The sequence below is a fragment of the Phyllobates terribilis genome, unplaced genomic scaffold (assembly GCF_046119375.1).
Source record: "Phyllobates terribilis strain yellow unplaced genomic scaffold, ASM4611937v1 Scaffold_10__3_contigs__length_209671492, whole genome shotgun sequence".
Lineage (NCBI taxonomy): Eukaryota > Metazoa > Chordata > Amphibia > Anura > Dendrobatidae > Phyllobates > Phyllobates terribilis.
This window is the reverse complement of record NW_027362770.1, coordinates 169782418-169804754: the sequence shown is the minus strand read 5'-3', so window position 1 is coordinate 169804754 and position 22337 is coordinate 169782418. Positions and strand designations below refer to the sequence as shown.

General features: G+C 44.5%; 1 pseudogene; it reads right to left on the bottom strand.

The window, feature by feature from the left end:
* Window positions 1-19844: 19844 nt before the first annotated feature.
* LOC141164068 (tripartite motif-containing protein 14-like) lies at window positions 19845-21842 on the bottom strand (annotated as a pseudogene).
* Window positions 21843-22337: the final 495 nt, after the last annotated feature.

Sequence of the window (22337 nt, the reverse complement as noted above, 5' to 3'; positions counted from 1 at the left end):
AATTCTGACGACTGTCACTTTATGAGGTAATTACTCTGGAACGCTTCAACGGATCCCCCTGATTCTGAGTTTGTATTTTTTGTGACATATTGTACTTCATGGTTGTGGTAAAATTTCTTCGATATCACTTGCGTTTATTTGTGAAAAACAAACAAAAATTTGGCGAAAATGTTGAACATTTCGCAATTTTCAAAATTTAAATTTCCATGCCCTTAAATCAGAGAGATATGTCACACAAAATAGTTAATAAATAACATTTCCCACATGTCTACTTTACATCAGCACAATTTTGGAACCAACATTTTTTTTTGTTAGGGAGCTATAAGGGTTAAAAGTTGACCAGCGATTTCTCATTTTTCCAACAAAATTTACAAAACCATTTTTTTAGGGACCACATTACATTTGAAGTGACTTTGAGGGGCCTTTATGACAGAAAATACCCAAAAGTGACACCATTCTAAAAACTGCACCCCTCAAGGTGCTCAAAACCACATTCAAGAAGTTTATTAACTCTTCAGGTGCGTCACAGGATTTTTTGGAATGTGTAAGAAAAAAATTAACATTTACTTTTTTTTCACAAAAATGTTACCTTAGACCCTAATTTTTTATTTTCGCATGGGTATCATTAAAAAATAAACCCCAAAATTTGTTGTGCAATTCCTCTTGAGCACGCTGATACCCCATATGTGGGGGAAAACAACTGTTTGGGCGCACGGCAGGGTTCGGAAGGGAAGGAGTTCCATTTGACTTTTTGAATGTAAAATTTGCTTGAATAATTAGGGGATGCCATGTTGCGTTTGGGGAGCCCCTGATGTGCCTAAACAGTGGAAACCCCCCCCCCCCCAAAAAAAAGTGACTCCATTTTGGAAACTACACCCCTCAAGGATTTTATCAAGGGGTGTAGCGAACATTTTGAACCCAGAGGTACGACACAGAATTTGATAACATTAGGTCATCATATTGAATATTTTGTCATTAGTCTTGAGCGCAAGTGCTCGCTACTTGAGTTTGCATCGAGTACTCGGGTATGTACCATGTATCGCTCGTGCTCGAGTAACATGCTCGAGTCCCCGCCCGCATGTTTCATGGTCATTAGATACCCCAGAAAAAAAACATGCGGGGATCGCTCATGCATGGCAGGCAATCCCCGTGAGCAAAGCATATGGGGCGGAGACTCGAGCATGTCACTCGAACACCCACTATACTCGGTGCATACCCGAGCACCCGATACAAACTGAAGTAGCGAGCACTTGCACTCAAGATTAGTCACCATATCGTCATTTTTTTTTTCTTTACTTTTGAAAAAATCCCAACACAAGCCTAACCCCAAACCTAATACAACCCCCAACCCTAACCCAACCCTAACCCTATCCTAGCTCAACCCTAACCCTAGCCCAACCCTAACTCTAGCCCAACCCTAGCCTTAGCCCAATCCTAGCCCAACCCTAACCCTAGCACAACCCTAGCCCATCCCTAACCCTAGCACAACCCTAACCCTAACATTTTTTGGTTGCTTTCTATTCCAATTTTTGGAGGTAAAAACCAACAATTCAGGAATAGTTTTTTTTTTGTTTTTTTTATGCTGTTCTCTGTGTGGTAAAATTGATAAGGCAGCGTTATCCTTCGGGTCAGTATGTTTACAGCAGTACCACATTTATATCATTTTTGTATGTTTTGGCGCTTTTACACAATACAAACTATTTTATAAAAAAAATAATTGTTTTTGCATCGTTTTATTTTGAGAGCTGTAACTTTTTTATTTTTCAGCTGATGGAGCTGTATGGCGGCTTGTTTTTTTGCGGGACAAGATGACGTTTTCAGCGGTACCATTTTTATTTACATTTGTCTATTTGATCGCGTTTTATTCCATTTTTTGTTTGGCGGTATGATGATAAACCATCGTTTTTTGTTTAGTTTTTTATTTTTTATTTTTACCGTGTTCACTAAAGGGGTTAACTAGTGGGACAGTTTTATAGGTCAGGTCGTTCCAGACACGGTGATACCAAATATGTGTACTTTTATTGGTTTATATATTTTTTTAATAAGATTATTTATTTATGGGTACAATATATTTTTATTATTTTTTTCATTTTTACAAAAATATTTTTACAATATATATATATTTTTTTCACTTTCTGGCACTTTTTGATCTTTTACACTACATCCCACTATGGGACTTTCACTTTTTGCAGCCTGATCGTCTGTATAGCACAGGAATGCAGCACCATCCCTGTGCTATGCAGCCTGTCAGCGCTGCACAGGGAGAAGTTAGTTTGATCGTGCACTGCGCATGACCAAAGTAACTTCCTGCCTCCTGATGACATCGGGTCACCATGACAACATCCGGGACCTGACTCAGACGCCGCTGGAAGCCGGCAGAGAAGGTAAGTATCGCACTTACCTCCTCTTGCCACCAGAATGCTGCGATCGATTTCGATCGCAGCATTTCAGGGGTTAATGTGCAGGGAGCGGTGCGGGACCGCTTGTGTGCGGGAGAAATAGCCAAGGCATACTAATACGTATCTGGGCCATAAGGCCTAGGGCACAGATACGTATTAGTACGCCTTGGGCCAGAAATGGGTTAATGTGTTTTTTTTATAGTACAGAAAAGTGTTGATTTTGCACCTAGAAAAGCAGCTGCGTGTGTTTTACATGCGCTTTTTTCAGACTCCACATAGAAGCCTATAGAGAAAAAAAGCACCAAAACTGCAGAGTTCAGCAGCGACTTTAGACGCACAATGAGTAGTTGTTTTCATAAAATCCCATCCACTTTGCTTGGACAGTTAAATGCAGTAAATTTTTGAGCAAAACAAAAAGCAGGAGAAAAAATTTATGATTTGCGCTACATGTGAACACGGTCTAAATGTCCAAGCAAAGTGGATGTGATGTCATTAAAACTCTGCTCACTTTGCGTCTGAACTCTGCGGTTTGGTGCATTTTTTCTCTATAAGCTTCTATATGGAACCTGAAAAAAAACACAGCTGCATTTTTAAGTGCAAAATGGAAGCTTTTCTGTACTGTAAAAAAAACACATTAAAAACGCTGCTTCACATCTATCTGCACCAAAAAGTCATCAAATAAAGAAATAAAGTTCTAAAAAATAACGCAGAAAAATAATATTATTCAGAGAAGATTATTGTTGTGTCTTATGGTGCAGAAAATATGCAGATAAAAAGCAGCAGAGAAAATGCAGCATTTACAGTACGTGTAAACACGGCCTCATTTATATTAAAAAAAAATCAATCACTCCATTTTTTACGCCATCTATCACTGTAACTAATCTGTTCACTGTATTGATTACAGAGACACCAACTGTCTGTCATTTGCTGATTTGTGATTATTTAATTAAAATGTCATTATTGTAATTGCTTTTCATTATTTTTTAGTAATGCTATAGGAATAAAAAAACTTGACTTTTATTTTACCCCCTAGAATTCAGGTACATAGAAATGCACTGGTTTATACAGATGTGTCTCTATGTAGCAGCACATTGAACCTGTACTGAAGTAGCATTCAATGTACATTCAAGTACAGAAAATTATCCAATACTTGTCAGTGCAGCCTATGATTCATCAGTTTTGCTGCTGCCTCCTAATTTGTAGGTTGGGAGTTCAAATCCAAGTTATCATATATCCAGCAGTGGGACCGCCAGCGATCAGCAAATTATCACCTATCCTGTGAAAGGGGGAGGTCCCCCGAAACTTCGTCGCAGGTGTGTTTTTATTATCGTCAGTCAGTGTCTCTGCTCTCCTGCTCAATCCATGGAAATGCAAGTCTCCACAGGGATCACCCACACACAGGATCTGTCTGCAAGTCGGAAGCTTGTGGAGTGGAAAGGGAGATGAAGACGGTCCGGAAGAGGTACTGAGAAGCAGACCTCTGTCTCCCTGATGAGGAAGATGTCGGCTGGGTCGCAGGGGAAGAGGAAGATGGTGGGTCTCAGGACAGGACGGGGACAAGGACTGTTAGGACACAGAACCAAGGGAACATCACTAAAAAGAGACTCTGTCTTAATCTGTACACAGTAAATAGTTAACAATGTAAGGATTAGCCCACAGTTTGGGAGGGGTTAGTGTAATTTTTATAGAAAATGTGTTCCAGGTTACTGTCTTAATTTGTATGCTGCAGCCGTGTGTAAATGAAGTGCACAGTAAAGCCGAACCTGGACCCGGACCCAAGTTCTCCTGTCTTGTTTGTAGCCGGATCTGGTCCCATGGATGGGGAGGTAACGTGGACTCCCGAATCAAAAGTGAGTAAAGAAAGCACTCCACAGCACAACACACTCCACTCAAATTCCTGTTTAAAAGAGGGTTTCAGGGCAAAGAGAATTCAGTTCCGGCCCACAGCAAACAGGCCCAGTAACCCCCTTCACTTGCTCAAGCCTGTACCACAGTCTGGATGATTTGTTCACAGTGGTGAATATACTGCAAAGTTATTTCTATTATTTGTATATGTGACGCCCTCCCTGAGCAGATGGTGGGGGAGATGGAATACTCGGAGCCGGGCCTTGCAGATGTTGTGGGGATGCAGTCGTGGCCTTGACCTGTTCCATGCCCAGGGCTGTCACATTGAAAAAATGGGCTTTTGGATGAGTGGAAATGTTCGACTACGCCACCTGTGGTTCCCGGTGAAGGCCACCAGCGCTGCAACAGTTCCCTGAGGCTGATGCTCTGGCAGCTTGGTTGGTACTACTCCCCACAGGCGGAGTAGGCCTCAGGGCAGTGTTGGATGAACTGTGTGGAGGTATGGTGGGTGCAGTGCCGCGCAGGAATAAACAAGCGGAGGCAGTAAATGAAGTCATCCAGGTCTTTACTCACTTTAGATGCACTTTCAGCCGCAAAGCTTCTCTCTGCTACACACGGCGTACTGCGGCCACCAGGAAGGGGTTCAGCACTTCCCAGGTAGATCAGGAGCACCTGTCAAGACCCCGTTGGTGTATTCCTCTCCTTCTTATCTCCTCCCGCTTGTGTTCCTCCCTGGGATCCACTAAGCCGCCGGGCTTTTCCAACAGTGACGTGAAGTACACAGTCAGATATCGGGGGCCGGTCACCCCTCTTGCGGCAGGAGTCCCTCTGGCTAGGCCAGAGTGAAGAATACAGGTGGCGACTCTGCTCCGTCCGTATCCTCCTGGGATCCTTTCGCCTGTGGAGCCTATCTCCTCTGCTCCCCTCCAACGGCCTTCTTTGAACAGGACCCTGACCGGGCAGAGACACTGGTTAACTCTGACCCGCTCCTCGTCTCAAGGCCAGAGAGCGAGAACCGTGAATCTTCAGCCAGCTACAGACTGTTGCTGGACCCTGACAGAAGACCACAATCAAAGGACTTTGAACTTAAGATGGCCACCTATTATATATGATTCATCAAGTGCTTCCTGTAAGTGTTTCCTCCACCCTCACCCACTACTTGGTTCCCCCTCTCTTTGATTCCCCCCATCTCCTCTATCCCGGCCCGGGGCAGCACTCTGGTGCTATCTGGCCCCCTACAGGACAGGAGTGGTGTAGTGTTGAGTGTGAAGTGGGGTCCTGTGTGATGCTCCATCCTTACCTGGAAGAGGAGATACCACACCTCTATCTGAGGTGCAGTACCTCTGTGGCGACTGAACCCTCAGGGGCGCTATATATATATATATATATATATATATATATATATATACTGATCAAAAAAATAAAGGGAACACTCAAATAACACATCCTAGATCTGAATGAATGAAATATTCTCATTGAATACTTTGTTCTGTACAAAGTTGAATGTGCTGACAAGAAAATCACACAAAAATCATCAATGGAAATCACATTTATTAACCAATGGAGGCCTGGATTTGGAGTCACCCCCAAAATTAAAGTGGAAAAACACACTACAGGCTGATCCAACTTTGATGTAATGTCCTTAAAACAAGTCAAAATGAGGCTGAATATTGTGTGTGGCCTCCACGTGCCTGTATGACCTCCCTACAACGCCTGGGCATGCTCCTGATGAGGCTGAGTATTGTGTGTGGCCTCCACGTGCCTGTATGACCTCCCTACAATGCCTGGGCATGCTCCTGATGAGGTCGCGGATGGTCTCCTGCGGGATCTCCTCCCAGACCTGGACTAAAGTATCCGTCAACTCCTGGACAGTCTGTGGTGCAACGTGACGTTGGTGGATGGAGCGAGACATGATTAGAGTTGAGCCACCCCCGTAGTGTTCGAGTTCGGTTCGGTTCGTCGAACACCCGTATGTTCGCCAAACTGTTCGTCGAACACCGTTAAAACCAATGGCAGGCAAACAAAAACACATAGAAACACATAGAAAACACCTTCAAAGGTGTCCAAAACCTGACAAACTGCTCAGAAGACACAACTAACACATGGAAAAGTGACAAGTACATATAGTCATGCGAAAAGAAAAGAGGTGGAGGAGTAAAAGGAGGGGGAGACACAGATATAGGCACGTCATGCTCTTTTAAAACCAAAAAAGTGCGAAGCTGACACGGCCAGTCCGTTTCTGCCCGTGCGACCTCCGTGTCGCCGGGTTTGTGCCAGAGCTGCGGTGGACCCTGACGGCCAGCCCCCCTCTCCCAATACTGGTGCCTGTCCGTCAGTGGGTCGAGCGAGCCCCCCCTGCGGTGGAGGCAGGTCTAAGCTTTTTAATTTAAATTGTCTCTCTAATTTGAATGAATACACTTTAAATCCTTTTACAAGGATCTATTGGAGGGCAAGTCTGATGCCAGCAGCCGCGGGAATTCCAGCTCCAGTAGTGTCCACTAAAGCTGCTGCAGTTGAAAAGCTTTTATAACGATCGAGCTTGGCGGTCCACCGCAAGGCGTCCTACCGCCAGTCCCAGCCCTTGTGCCTTGGGGTGCCTCCCCGATGCTCTTCACTGAGTGTCCCGAGGGCCCGAGGCATTTCCTTTGAAAAAATTAAGTGTCCAAACTACAGGTGGTGTAGCTTGCTTAACAGGTGGGATAATCCGCTGACTAGCAGACACTGCTACTAGGTCCAAAGTATTTCCTGGGCAAGATGCAGTTAAAAATTTGTAATTAGATCTACAGACGGTGGCTACTCCGCTGACTAGCAGACACTACTACTAGGCCCAAAGTATTGCCTGGGCTAGATGCAGTTAAAAATTTGTAATTAGATACTCTCGTTGGATGCTGAGAAAGCATTCCATAGAGTCTCCTGGCACGCCATATATTATTCTCTTAAAAAGCTTGGGGTAGGGGTCTAAGGGACCCTTTTATAGCCAAAATCATGGCCCTGTATTGCAATCCGTCAGCTAGGCTGAAGATAAATGGAACATTTTCATCACCTTTCATAATCACCAATGGGACAAGGCAGGGATGTCCTCTGTCCCCTCTCTTATACATCCTAGTGATGGAGCACCTGCTCTCATCAATTCGCGATAACCCCAATATTAGGTGGATTGAGGTGGGAGGCACCGAGTACAAGTGCTCTGCATTTGCTGATGATGTCCTAGTATATATCACTCAATCACATATATCCATCCCTGCTGTTATGGCTGAAATAGATCACTTTGTTACATGGTCAAATTTTAAAATCAATGCAGCGAAGTCTGAGGCCCTCGATGTCTCCCTCCCAAAATCCATACAGGATTCCATCCAGTCCAACTTTCCCTTTGCCTGGCCCTCACAGGGTATCAAATACTTAGGAATTCGTATTCATAGAGACCTCTCCCGTCTATTTTATCTTAATTTTGGGCCCTTTATTGAACAAATCCATAAAGATCTTACTTCTTGGACGGTGAAGGATTTTTCCTGGTTCGGCAGAATAAGTATACTAAAAATGAACGTCCTACCCAAACTCTTATACCTCTTCCAAACCATTCCCGTGGTAATTCCTTCAAATTTTTGGAAAAGACTACGCAGTAGCTTTTAGTCTCCCCAGGATGACACAGGTGGGGCAGATGGTGGTTCTCCCGGCCCGCTAGGCCGCATTGTAGCACAGTGAGCTTCCCACTGAAACTTATGCTTCATATCCATGTGACAGTTCATGCATGAAGTACTCAAACTATGTATTTTTTGGCCTCTACTTAGCTTTTGGTGACAAATGTTACAGATAACACGAGTTGGGTCATCCTTAGAGATCTGAAAAAATGCACAGGCTATGCAAGGTTTAGAGCCCATGCGACTCTGCTACTAGCAATACTATCAAATGATTGGCTGGGTTAGATGCAGAGCGTCTGGGTTTGGTTGGGGGTCCCCACAGTCTGCCTAGGCTAGATGCAGTTAAAAATTATTATTAGATACACAGGCGGTGCAGCTTGCTTCGCAGCTGGGCTAATACGCCCAAAGTATTGGTAGACTCTATACTAAATAAGGAAGGATTCACTGACTGTGGTGGCCCCTCCGTGGGCCATGGTGATTGGTGGAGATTTGGTGGATGATTATAGGAGAAAGCTCCTTAATAGAGAAAGTTGGCAGATTTATACTTTAAATACACGTGTACCAGCGGGTTTAAAAATCAGACATGATTTGATGTATCATTATGAGTGATCATTTATAGATTATTATTATATATATGTTCCTTTTTTCTTCTTTTCTTTTTGATTATTTACATTTATATGCATTGTTTCTATGCTATACGATTTTAACATGGTATGTGTGTTTAAATTTCTGATTAACTTAGCCTTGAACAGGTGCATAGCAGGACATGACATATAAATACCACTTCCTTGCTGTTTTTTTGCTATGCAATGATTAAGAACTCGTATATATATTGTGCAGAAAAAAGGGTGAAAGTCCGCCCAGGCGGGAGGGAATTGGAGTTTCATAACACATATTTGAACTGGAGAGGCCTGCAATGGCCACAGGTACTAATGGAGGTAATCAAGGTAGGGAGAGAGGCAAGAGGTCCGGTCATCTTAGTTATACAGGCCGGGGGAAACGACATAGCTTATCATAAGAGTGCATAACTAATGGCAATAATGAAACTAGACACTGAGCGTTTCAGAGAATTTTTCACAAAACTAACTATAGTATGGTCAGAGATTGTGCCGAGAACGGTATGGCAAGGTGCGTGAGACATCACAGCTATCGAACGGACAAGGCAGGTAATAAATATTCGGATGGCAAAATTTATAAGAGACAGAGGCTGTGTAGTGATACGACACCGACAACTGGAAGGAGATAAAGCAGGCCTCATACGGCGCGACGGTGTTCACTTAATGTATATTGGACTGGACATATTACTGTCAGGACTCCAGGACGGAGTGGAACAAGCGTTAAGAGTGATGGATGGGGGTCGGAGTCCTGCATACGAGTAAGCAGGATCCTCCGTGGCCTGGAAATAGAAAGGACATGTTGGAGAGTTACACTTGTTGGCCAACTTGCCGTTGTGGAGACTGTAGACACAGGGCATGCTGCAACAAGCTGAATTATTTTAGAAATAAAATGCATTTCTAATGGAATGAGTATAAACAGTTAATAAAGCTGTGACCGATCCTCACCCATCCAGTTGTAAGAGTTACATGATTGTATTGTCAATGAAAGGGGGGCGTTAGGGGGCTGAAGGTCTGGGTTTGTTTAGGGGTCCCCACAGTCTGCCTAGGCTAGATGCATTTAAAAATCATTATTAGATACACAGGCGGTGCAGCTTGCTTCGCAGCTGGGTTACTACGCTGACTAGCAGACACTGAAGCTTTGGAGCAGACCTCTGAGCAAACAGCTCTTCAGACTCAACCATCTGTGTTACCCCAAGCCATAGTGTATGTATTTTCTTACGGTTAAAAGGGGGGGGGGAGACCCAACCCACCTCTAATTGACGATGGCAATGTCACGTAAAACAAAGCAAGGGGACTCCCAAAAGAGTCTCCATTTTTTCCCAAAATTTGTGGCACAGACGCCACTTAAGTGGCATCATTTGCCCCAGAGTTGCTTAAAACGGTTGGTTAGAATGAGTACCACACACTGCTACTATGCCCAAAATTATTTTCCAGACAAGATGCAGCTAAAAATTATTAGTAATTGGCAAGCTGGTGGAGCTTAGTATAGATGGCATAATAGAATGAGTACCGCACACTGCTACAGGCCCAAAATTATTTTCCAGACAAGATGCAGCTAAAAATTTTTAGTAATTTGCAAGCTCGTGGAGCTTAGTATAGATGGCATAATAGAATGAGTACCGCACACTGCTACAGGCCCAAAATAATTTTCCAGACAAGATGCAGCTAAAAATTATTAGTAATTTGCAAGCTGGTGGAGCTTAGTATAGATGGACTAATAGAATGAGTACCGCACACTGCTACAGGCCCAAAATTATTTTCCAGACAAGATGCAGCTAAAAATTATTAGTAATTTGCAAGCTGGTGGAGCTTAGTATAGATGGCATAATAGAATGAGTACCGCACACTGCTACAGGCCCAAAATTATTTTCCAGACAAGATGCAGCTAAAAATTATTAGTAATTTGAAAGCTTAAAACGGTTGGTGAGGTGATTTTACAAAATCCTCAAGCTTTTACTCTCCCCAGGATGACACAGGGGAGAATGCTGGCTGAGGGGCATGACAAGATCTCCAAGGCGTAAGTGGCGAGCTCCGGCCATTTATCCAGATTGGAAGCCCAAAAAGAGCAAGGGTCCAGTGACACAGTCATGGCTTCGATGTTTACTTGGAGATACTCCTGTAGCATCGTCTCTAGGCGTTGACTATGTGTCAGACTTCTTGTCTCCTGTGGCCTTGCAAAGAATGGGCTAAAAAAGCTGTGAAATGATTCCGCAAAATTGCTGTTACCAGCAGATACTGTGTTTCTGTTACAGTTTGAGTGCTGAACACTCGACAGTCCCACGGTTGGCAAGTTAGAACTGTGAGATTCACTACGTGCACCACTGGTGTTTTGTGGAAAAGCACATGTAAGATTCTGCAACAGTCTCTGCTGATAGTCCTGCATGCGTGAATCCCTTTCTATGGCAAGAATTATTTCGGCAAATTTACTTTTGTTCCGGGGATCTAAGAGTGTGGCAACCTAGTAGTCAGGATTATTTCGAATTCTGACAATTTGAGAGTCATGTTGCAGGTAGTGCAGCAAGAAGGCACTCATGTGTCTTGCGCATCCAGGAGCACCAAGTCCCTGTTGTGTTGGTGGCGAGGTAACAATCATGCTTCCTTCCTCTGCCCTCTCCCCCCAACCTCGCACAACAGAAATGTGATCAAGGTCTCCCTCATCTGATGAGTCTTCCATCAGTTCGTCCTCCACTTCTTCCTGGGCTCCTGCACCTTCCTCACTATTTTGGCTGCTACCATGCGCCCTGGTAAATCCATCTCCCTCCACTCTTACATGCCTCCCGCCTTGGTGCCGCCGACCGTCTGGACCTTGCAGATGTTAGCCCTTCCGCATACAACTCCTCCTCCTCTACTTCCTCCACCTCCTCTTGTCGCACCACCTGACTCCGAATTCTGTTTAACATGTGCTCCAGCATGTAAATCACCGGAATAGTCATGCTGATAATGGCATCGTCAGCACTAAACATCTTCGTCGCCATTTCAAAACTGTGCAGAAGGGTGCATAGGTCCCTGATCTGAGACCACTCCTCCAGCGTGATTTGCCCCACCTCTGGATCCGGTTGGCCCAGGCTATACGTCAGAACATATTGCACCAGGGCTTGACGGTGCTGCCACAGTTGCTGCAACATGTGCAGAGTTGAATTCCACTGGGTTGGCACATCGCATTTTAGCCGGTGAAGTGGCAGGCCCAACGACTTCTGTAGAGATGTAAGTCGCTGAGCTGCGGGATGCGAACGGCGGAAGTGAGCACACAGCGACCGTGCCCTCTGCAGAAGGCCATCTAGTCCGGGATAGTGGCCTAAAAATTGCTGGACAACCAGGTTCAACACGTGAGCCATACAAGGCACGTGTGTGACATTGCCCCGGCGAAGGGCCGCACCGAGGTTTGCAGCATTGTCGCACACGGCCTTCCCTGGTTTCAGGTCCAGTGGAGACTACCATTCATGAAACTGGTTCTCCAGAGCTGACCACAACTCCTCAGCTGTGTGACTCACATTTCCCAGACATTTCAAAGTAAAAACCGCCTGATGACGTTGAGCCCTGCTGCCAGCATAGTAAAGAAGTGTGCAGGATCCCTTCTGCGCAGTTAGAAAGCGTGTGGCATGACCAGACAGGCTTTGGGTGCAGGTGGAGGACCGAGAGGAGGTTGAGGAGGCAGAAGCAGTGGAGGAACTTCGAGATAAAGAGGATTGACGTACAACTCATGGGGACGGCAAGACTTGGACAGCATCCCCTTTTCCTGCTGTCACCATAGTTACCCAGTGCCCAGTCAGCGACATGTAACGCCCCTGTCCATGCCTACTCGTCCAAGTGTCTGTGGTGAAATGCACCCTGTCACACACAGAGTTTCTCAAAGAAGCGGTGATGTTGTGTGTGACATGCTGGTGGAGCACAGGCACACCATTCTTTGAGAAGTAGTGCCGACTGGGCATCTGGTACTGGGGCACTGCGACGGACATAAGGTCTCGAAAATCCTCTGTGTCCACCAGGCGGAAAGGCAGCATTTCTGTAGCCAAGAGCTTGCAGATGGTGAAATTCAACCTCTTAGCTTTCTCATGGCTAGGAGGAAATGGTCTTTTACTTGTCCACATCTGAGGGACCGAGGGCTGGCTGTTGTGCTTAGACGGGGTTGAGAAGGGTGTCCCTGGCAAACTGCCGGTCTGTGAGGAAGATGCAGGCGGACATGTTAGGTTGCCTTGATCCAAAGGTGATGCTCTCGATGTCGGGGAGCGCTCAACACCAGCTGGTGTTTCCACATCCAAATAAAATGATGACCTGCCAACTCTTTATGTATCAAATGACCAAGTTCTCAAAAAAATATGACGTAGTGGTCATGGGAGATTTCAACTATCCAGACATTTGTTGGGAATCTCTCTCAAGTAAAACTAACAGGTCAAGCAAATTCTTATCCTCTCTTGCTGACAACTTTATCTTCCAAAAGGTAGGGGAGAAAACAAGGGGATCTGCTACTTTGGATCTAATCTTTATAAACAGGGATGAAATGGTTGAGGAGGTAAAGGTGGCTGGGACCCTAGGAGGCAGCGATCATGCTATTATAGAATTTTCGATAACTAGAGGAGGAAGACATGTGAAGACTCAGACTTCAAGGTTAGATTTTAGAAAGGCAGATTTTAAGAGACTCAGAAAGAGAATAGGAGGGATCCAATGGCTGGATGTCCTTAAGGACAAAAATGTCCAGGAAGGATGGGAAATTTTTAAAAATGAGATTCTCAAAGCACAATCGTTAACAATCCCGAAAAGTAGGAAGAATGGGAAGCATTTAAGGAAACCAGGATGGATGAACACAGAACTTAAACACATGCTAAAAAGAAAGAAAGAAATGTTTATTAAATGGAAAGAGGGAGGCATATCTAAAGAAGATTATAATGCAGTCTGCAGATCCTGTAGGGCACGTATCAGGTTAGCTAAAGCTGACAATGAATTAAGGCTTGCAAGAGATGTCAAAAGCAACAAAAAAGGATTTTCGGGGTATGTCAAAAGTAAAAGAAAAGTCAAAGATGCTATAGGATTTTTACAGGATGAAAATGGAGAAATGGTAAGAGAGGATGTTGAGAAGGCCGAACTTTTTAATTCCTATTTTGCATCTGTTTTCTCTCAGAAAGAAAATGTATCATCAACTGATCTTCACTGTCGTTTTAAAGGAATGGAAGAATCCAAGTTATCTGTAAACAGAAAGATTGTGAGGGAATATTTAGCTAACATAAATGAGTTCAAGTCTCCAGGTCCAGATGAATTACACCCCAGAGTACTGAAGGAGATCGTAGAAGAAATTTTAGAACCACTCTCCATAATCTTTGAAAATTCTTGGAGAACAGGAGAAGTCCCAGAAGACTGGAGAAGAGCAAATGTTGTTCCTATCTTAAAAAAGGGGAAGAAGGTGGACCCAGGGAACTATAGGCCGGTGAGTCTGACTTCTATACCAGGAAAGATCTTTGAACAAATTATTAAACAACATGTATGTAAGTACATGGATAAGAATGAAGTGATTAACCAGAGTCAGCATGGGTTTGTAACTAACAAGTCATGTCAGACTAACTTAATTTCCTTCTATGACAGAATCACTGACTGGGTGGATCAGGGAAATGCTGTAGATATAGTATATCTTGACTTCAGCAAAGCATTTGACAAAGTATCTCACACCATCCTTATTGAAAAAATGACCAAGTATGCAATGGACCAGGCAACTGTTAGGTGGATTCATAACTGGCTTAGTGATCGGACTCAAAGGGTGGTTGTAAATGGCTTCACATCCAGCTGGATGAATGTCTCAAGTGGGGTACCACAGGGCTCCGTCCTGGGACCTGTATTGTTCAACATCTTTATCAATGATTTAGATGAAGGAATTGAGGGTAAACTGATTAAATTTGCTGATGACACAAAGCTAGGAGAAATAGCTAATACTAGAGAAGAGAGAGAGAGGATTCAAAAAGACCTAAATAAACTGGAGAAGTGGGCAGCAACCAACAGAATGGTTTTTAACAGGGAAAAATGCAAAGTACTACATCTGGGCAATAAAAATGAAAAAAGCATATACAGAATGGGAGGAATAGAGCTAAGCAACAGTACATGTGAAAAAGACTTAGGTATACTAATAGATCATAGACTGAACATGAGTCAACAGTGTGATGCAGCAGCAAAAAAAGGCAAATACAATTCTGGGATGTATTAACAGAAGCATACAGTCTAGATCACGTGAAGTCATTATCGGACTTTACTCCTCTTTGGTCAGACCTCATCTGGAATACTGTGTACAGTTTTGGGCACCACATTTTAAAAAAGACATAGACAAACTGGAGCAAGTTCAGAGAAGAGCGACCAGAATGGTGACTGGTCTGCAAACCATGTCCTATGAGGAACGGTTGCAGGATTTGGGAATGTTTAGCTTGCAAAAAAGAAGACTGAGAGGAGACTTAATAGCTGTCTACAAATATGTCAAGGGCTGTCACATTGTAGAAGGATCATCTTTATTCTCATTTGCACAAGGAAAGACTAGAAGCAATGGGATGAAACTAAATGGGAGGAGACACAGATTAGATATTAGAAAAAAACTTTTTGACAGTGAGGGTGATCAATGAGTGGAACAGGCTGCCACGAGAGGTGGTGAGTTCCCCTTCAATGGACGTCTTCAAACAGAGGCTGGACAGACATCTGTTTGAGATGATTTAGTGAATCCTGCTTTGAGCAGGGGGTTGGACCAGATGACCCAGGAGGTCCCTTCCAACTCTACATTCTATGATTCTATGATTCTATGATCACGCTGGCTGTTGCGGGTAAAGAGGTGGGAGGTCTGCGTCCCAAAACAGGTGTGACTGCTGTCCCCCCAGTCACAGAGGATGAAGAGGCCGCGAATGCACAAGATGGGGCAGACGGTGGTTGGCCCGGCCCGCTAGGCCGCATTGTTGCACAGTGAGCTTCCCACTGCAACTTATGCTTCATATCCATGTGACGGTTCATGCATGAAGTACTCAAACTATGGATTTTTTGGCTTCTACTTAGCTTTTGGTGACAAATGTTACAGATAACACGAGTTGGGTCATCCTTAATTATCTGAAAAAATGCCCAGGCTATGCAAGGCTTAGCACCCATGCGACCTGAAGAGCCACCACGACTTGTGGTGAGAGGCAGAGTTGTGTTTGAGGATGCAGTTGTTGACGTGCTTCCAGTACTACGTCTCTGTCCAGGAAGGCGCAACCTGACCTCGTCGTCACTAGCATCCTCCTCCACCCCCTCTGCTGACCTCATCGACTGGCTGACTGTGGGTTGACAGTAAGTGGGATCTGCAACCTCCTCATCATCACCCTGTGTGTTCTCACACCCGTCGTCCTCAGAGCCAACCTCTTCCTGCCCTGACAAAAAAATAAAGTTGTCGCTCCAATCACGTATTTGAGTCTCATCATCGTCTTCCTCATTGTCTCCACCAACAGGAGTTACAGTTTGGAACGAGGGTCTACATTATGGTCAGAACCTTCTGCGTCTGGTCCTAAAGATTCTGGGCATCAGTGCAGATCATTTCCTTGTCTGGATTCACAGAAGCTCTGGAGCCGACCTCTGATTCCCACGCTATAGTATGAGTAAACAGCTCTGCAGACTCAACCATCTGTTCTACCCCATACTCAGACGGGCAGCTGGAGACTTGGGAGCTGTGAGGAAGCAAGTGCGATTGGGGTGACACCTCTGAGGACTGGAGTATTTGTGATGTTGAGGTTGAGGTGGAGGAGAGCCCAATTAAAGGAGCACTTGATATCCGTTGAAGCACCTGCTGTTTTTGTGCCTCATCTGGAATTTGTAGTGATTGGCGTGGCCGTAAGAAAGGGATTGTATCACATTGTCTGCTAAAAGAAGTAGACATCTTAGTTTGGCTCGAAGATGGTCTTTCTTCTGCAGATGTTACTGTTGCTTTAATCCCTACCCCACAGACACAACCTTTTTTTCCCTTCCCAACATGCTTATTCCCCTTTCCACCAGCAGCAGGCCTTTTTCCACTCATTTTGGTGGTTAACTAATTGACAACTCTGGAGTTGTTTGCACAAAAATCGATGGATGGGAACCGAGCTGAGTGGCCAAACTGTGGTATTAGCCCAAAAGGATTGGCTGGGTTAGATGCAGTAAAACAATTTTATTACATACACAGGTGGTGGAGCTTAGTATAGATAGACTAATAGAATGGAGTCCCACACACTGCTACAAGCCCAAAATTATTTTCCGGGCTAGATGCAGATAAAAATAATTTGTAATTTGCAAGCTGGTGGAGCTTAGTATAGATGGACTAATAGAATAAGTCCCACACACTGCTACTATGCCCAAAATTATTTTCCAGACAAGATGCAGCTAAAAATTATTAGTAATTTGCAAGCTGGTGGAGCTTAGTATAGATGGCCTAATAGAATGAGTACCACACACTGCTACTATGCCCAAAATTATTTTCCAGACAAGATGCAGCTAAAAATTATTTGTAATTTGCAAGCTGGTGGAGCTTAGTATAGATGGCCTAATAGAATAAGTACCACACACTGCTACTATGCCCAAAATTGTTTTCCAGACAAGATGCAGCTAAAAATTATTTGCAATTTGCAAGCTGGTGGAGCTTAGTATAGATGGACTAATAGAATACGTCCCACACACTGCTACAAGCCCAAAATTATTTTCCGAGCTAGATGCAGATAAAAATTATTAGTAATTTTCAAGCTGGTGGAGCTTAGTATAGATGGCCTAATAGAATGATGCTATGCCCAAAAGGTTTTACTTGGCTAGGTGCAGTAAAAAAAAATTGTATTCTATACACAGGGGGTGTAGCTTGCAACACAGATACGCTAGTCCACTGACTAACACACACTGCAAGAGGCCAAAAAGGATTTGCTTAGCTAGATTTAGCCAAATGCTGTCAAAAAACACTTGCACAGCACTGGCACAGACCTGCCTGGCAAAAAGTCCTAGGAAATGCTGTAACCTAGTCCTCAAAAGGACTGCAATTACAACTAGTCCCTACTCCCAAGCTGTCTATTTAAGAGCACAGACCTGCCTGCTAAAAGTCGTAGGAAATGCTGTAACCTAGTCCTCAAAAGGACTGCAATGACAAGTAGACCCTACTCCCAACCTATCTATTTAAGAGCACAGACCTGCCTGCTAAAAGTCGTAGGAAGTGCTGTAACCTAGTCCTCAAAAGGACTGCAATCACAACTATTCCCTACTCCCAAGCTATCTGTATATTTCTGAGAAAATTGGCTTGAAATTAACACTGAAAGTATAGCGCACACAGCAACAGTGGTGCCGTCTAACACGCAGCTGCAGCAGTGAGAAAATGGTGGCGACGGGGAAAATGGCTTGGTCTTATAGGGCAAGGACATGTGACATACACTGCCAATGACACATGCCCTTGCTTGTGTGAAAAAAAGCAGTTCGCTCCATGTGTGCGCTGCTGATAGGCTGACAGATTGCACCTCCCCACTGTAAATGCGGGAAAGAGAAAAAAAAATGGAGATCTTCATTATTTATGCAGAGATCCATCCCCTGCCCCTCCCCCCGCCCCGCTGTACACTCAAACTGCGTATTAACATTGATTATCAGCATTACTGTGAAAAAATCCAGTTATGATTTTGGTGCACGACCAGTTATCGAATATAAACTCGAACAGCCGGATTTTTTTTCAAATCGTTCGTGTTCGCCAAACGGCTCGAACACCACTCAAAACAGCTCGAATTTGAGATTGGCGAACAGTTCTAGTCGAACACCACTCATCTCTAGACATGATGTCCCAGATGTGCTCAATCAGATTCAGGTCTGGGGAACGGGCGGGCCAGTCCATAGCTTCAATGCCTTCATCTTACAGGAACTGCTGACATACTCCAGCCACATGAGGTCTGGCATTGTCCTGCATTAGGAGGAACCCAGGGCCAACCGCACCAGCATATGGGCTCACAAGGGGTCTGAGGATCTCATCTCGGTACCTAATGGCAGTCAGGCTACCTCTGGCGAGCATATGGAGGGCTATGCGGCCCTCCAAAGAAATTCTACCCCACACCATTACTGACCCACTGCCAAACCGGTCATGCTGAAGGATGTTGCAGGCAGCAGATCGTTCTCCAAGGCGTCTCCAGACTCTGTCACGTCTGTCACATGTGCTCAGTGTGAACCTGCTTTCATCTGTGAAGAGCACAGGGTGCCAGTGGAGACTTTGCCAATTCTGGTGTTCTGTGGCAAATGCCAAGCGTCCTGCACGGTGTTGGGCTGAGAGCACAACCCCCATCTGTGGATGTCGGGCCCTCATACCAACCTCATGGAGTCGGTTTCTAACCATTTGTGCAGACACATGCACAATTGTGGCCTGCTGGAGGTCATTTTGCAGGGCTCTGGCAGTGCTCCTCCTGTTCCTCCTTACACAAAGGTGGAGGTAGCGGTCCTGCTGCTGGGTTGTTGCCCTCCTATGGCCCTCTCCACGTCTCTTGGTGTACTGGACTGTCTCCTGGTAGCGCCTCCAGCCTCTGGACACTACACTGACAGACACAGCAAACCTTCTTGCCACAGCTCACATTGATGTGCCATCTTGGATGAGCTGCACTACCTGAGCAACTTCTGTGGGTTGTAGAGTCCGTCTCATGCTACCACGAGTGTGAAAGCACAACCAACATTCAAAAGTGACCAAAACATCAGCCAGAAAGCATTGGTACTGAGATGTGGTCTGTGGTCCCCACCTGCAGAACCACTCCTTTATTGAGTGTGTCTTGATAATTGCCAATAATTTCCATCTATTGTCTATTCCATTTGCACAACAGAATGTGAAGTTGATTGTCAATCAGTGTTGCTTCCTAAGTGGACAGTTTCACAAAAGTTTGATTTACTTGGAGTTATATTCTGTTGTTTAAGTGTTCCCTTTATTTTTTTTTTGAGCAGTGTATATACAGTACAGACCAAAAGTTTGGACACACCTTCTCATTTAAAGATTTTTCTGTATTTTCATGACTATGAAAATTGCACATTCGCACTGAAGGCATCAAAAATAAGAATTAACATATGTGGAATTATATACTTAACAAAAAAGTGTGAAACAACTGAAAATATGTCTTATATTCTAGGTTCTTCAAAGTAGCCACCTTTTGCTTTGATGACTGCTTTGCACACTCTTGGCATTCTCTTGATGAGCTTCAAGAGGTAGTCACCGGAAATGGTCTTCCAACAATCTTGAAGGAGTTCCCAGAGATGCTTAGCACTTGTTGGCCCTTTTGCCTTCACTCTGTGGTCCAGGTCACCCCAAACCATCTCGATTGGGTTCAGGTCTGGTGACCATGGAGGCCAGGTCATCTGGCGTAGCACCCCATCACTCTCCTCCTTGGTCAAATAGCCCTTACACAGCCTGGAGGTGTGTTTGGGGTCATTGAAGCATGAAGGGGCTCGGAGAAGGCGGCAGTGGAGGTGTGTAAGTGTCTAATGGGGTCACACAGCTCATAAAAGGACAGCTGCCCGGCCTCATAATCCAGACATATCATGACTCTATCACCAGGTAACCGGATCTCTTTACTGTCATGTATCGCTTAATACTGATTATTACATCTCCACAAACTCCAGGACTTGTTGTTATATCCAATGTATGACTGACGCCCCCTCCTGTCTATACTGGGATAACACATCCCCACCCTCCACCACCCTGATCTACTGCTCTCCACATCCCAGTAATGTCGTCCTGAGGTAAATCCCCTCCTGCTCATCACCTGATTATACTGGAATCTCTCTGCTGTTTCTGGACGTTTCTGCTTCTCTTGTGTCCCGGTTGCAGTTTTTAGGTCGTCTGATATAAGGAGATTATTATCAGCTGTGTTTACATCCAGTAATATGTCTGCAGGACCCTCCACATAGATCCCGCTCCTTATACCTGATATTACCTCACATAATGTGTGTAATGTGTGTGAGATCACAGGCAAAAGGGCCAACAAGTGCTAAGCATCTCTGGGAACTCCTTCAAGATTGTTGGAAGACCATTTCCGGTGACTACCTCTTGAAGCTCATCAAGAGAATGCCAAGAGTGTGCAAAGCAGTCATCAAAGCAAAAGGTGGCTACTTTGAAGAACCTAGAATATAAGACATATTTTCAGTTGTTTCACACTTTTTTGTTAAGTATATAATTCCACATGTGTTAATTCATAGTTTTGATGCCTTCAGTGTGAATGTACAATTTTCATAGTCATGAAAATACAGAAAAATCTTTAAATGAGAAGGTGTGTCCAAACTTTTGGTCTGTACTGTACATACACATATACCATATTTACATACACACATACCGTACATGCATACACAAACATATACTGTACACACACATATACCGTACATTTACACATCTATACATACACATATACCGTACATACACACAACACATACATATACCGTACATATACATACACATATACCGTTCATACACACAACACATACATACAGTATATCGTACATATACATACACATATAGTACATACACACACACGTACATATACATACACATATACCGTACATACACATACATATATACCATACACTGTACATAAATACAATGTACAGATACACACACATATACATAGACATATACCATACTCCATACATACATATACTGTACAGATATGCACACATATACATACACATTACCATACATGCATACATAGTTAAATACACACACATATACATACATACACACACATATACATACACAGATATTTACACACATATATACTAATCTATGATATCAGGTGTTCAGATGAGCTGTGCAGGAGGTCGGACACATAGCTCAGAGATCAGCTGGAGAGGGCTGCAGAAACCACTGTGGGGTATGGGGACACAGCAGACAGGACTGATATCAGCCCCCTGCTGCCTTGTTGTCCAGTGCAGTGAGCCTCCTCCCCTGACTTCTTCTCTACAAAATGCTGCTGGGAGTGGAACAGTGGAGGAAGTGGAATACACACAGTCACTCCTGCTCTTCCTCCACTATTGTCCCGTGTGTGCTGTGCGGCCAGGGCCCCGGAGTACAGATGAACACTCACCATTGAAACTCGCCATGCAGGAGGACAGAGACACCAGCCAGTGAGCGCTCTCATCAGTCTTGTTGAGAAAGCATTCATTGACCAGCTCTCTCCAGCGCACCGTTCTCTCCCTGGCTTTGGCTATCAGAATGATATAGGCAGGAGTGATAGGTGCTTAGTGTTGCTTGAGATCAGGCCCCTCTCCCTCCCATAATCTTCACAGAGTGGCCTCATAGTGGCTGCATGGTCTGCCCCTATGGTTAGTACGCCCCTGCCTGCAAGGGCCCCCCTCCACCCCCGGTGCGGTTGTACCAGCTCCACCAGCGGCATGTCCACCCCTGCTTAGCAATGTTGTAGTTACACCCATTCACTTAAGTCTTTAAAGGGAATCTGTCACCAGCTTTCTGCTACGCCTCATGAGAGTATCATGATGTAGGGGCAAGGACCCTAATACCAGAAATTTATCACTTCCTTTGCTGGGCCCTCCTTTTTTTATTAAAAACTGTATTATCTGCTGCAGATTCAGCAGTTCTCAGCTATCTGTGTACACAGTGCATAGGCAAAAAAACAGCCCATCAGTGCTGGGGCGGGTTTGGACTACATCACCAGCACGTTTACTAGTGATCATCTCCTGCTGATAAAATGGTGATTTTCTAAAAACTACGCTAAGCAGCCCAGTAAGTGACACAATGCTGGAATCAGGGTCTCTGTTTCTATGTAGCACCCCGAGGGCTCGGCTGCTACAGGGGTATTGCACCTCAAACCAGAGGTGTGATATTCCACTCCCGGGTAAGGATGGATTGTGGACCAGGACTCGGTAGGCTG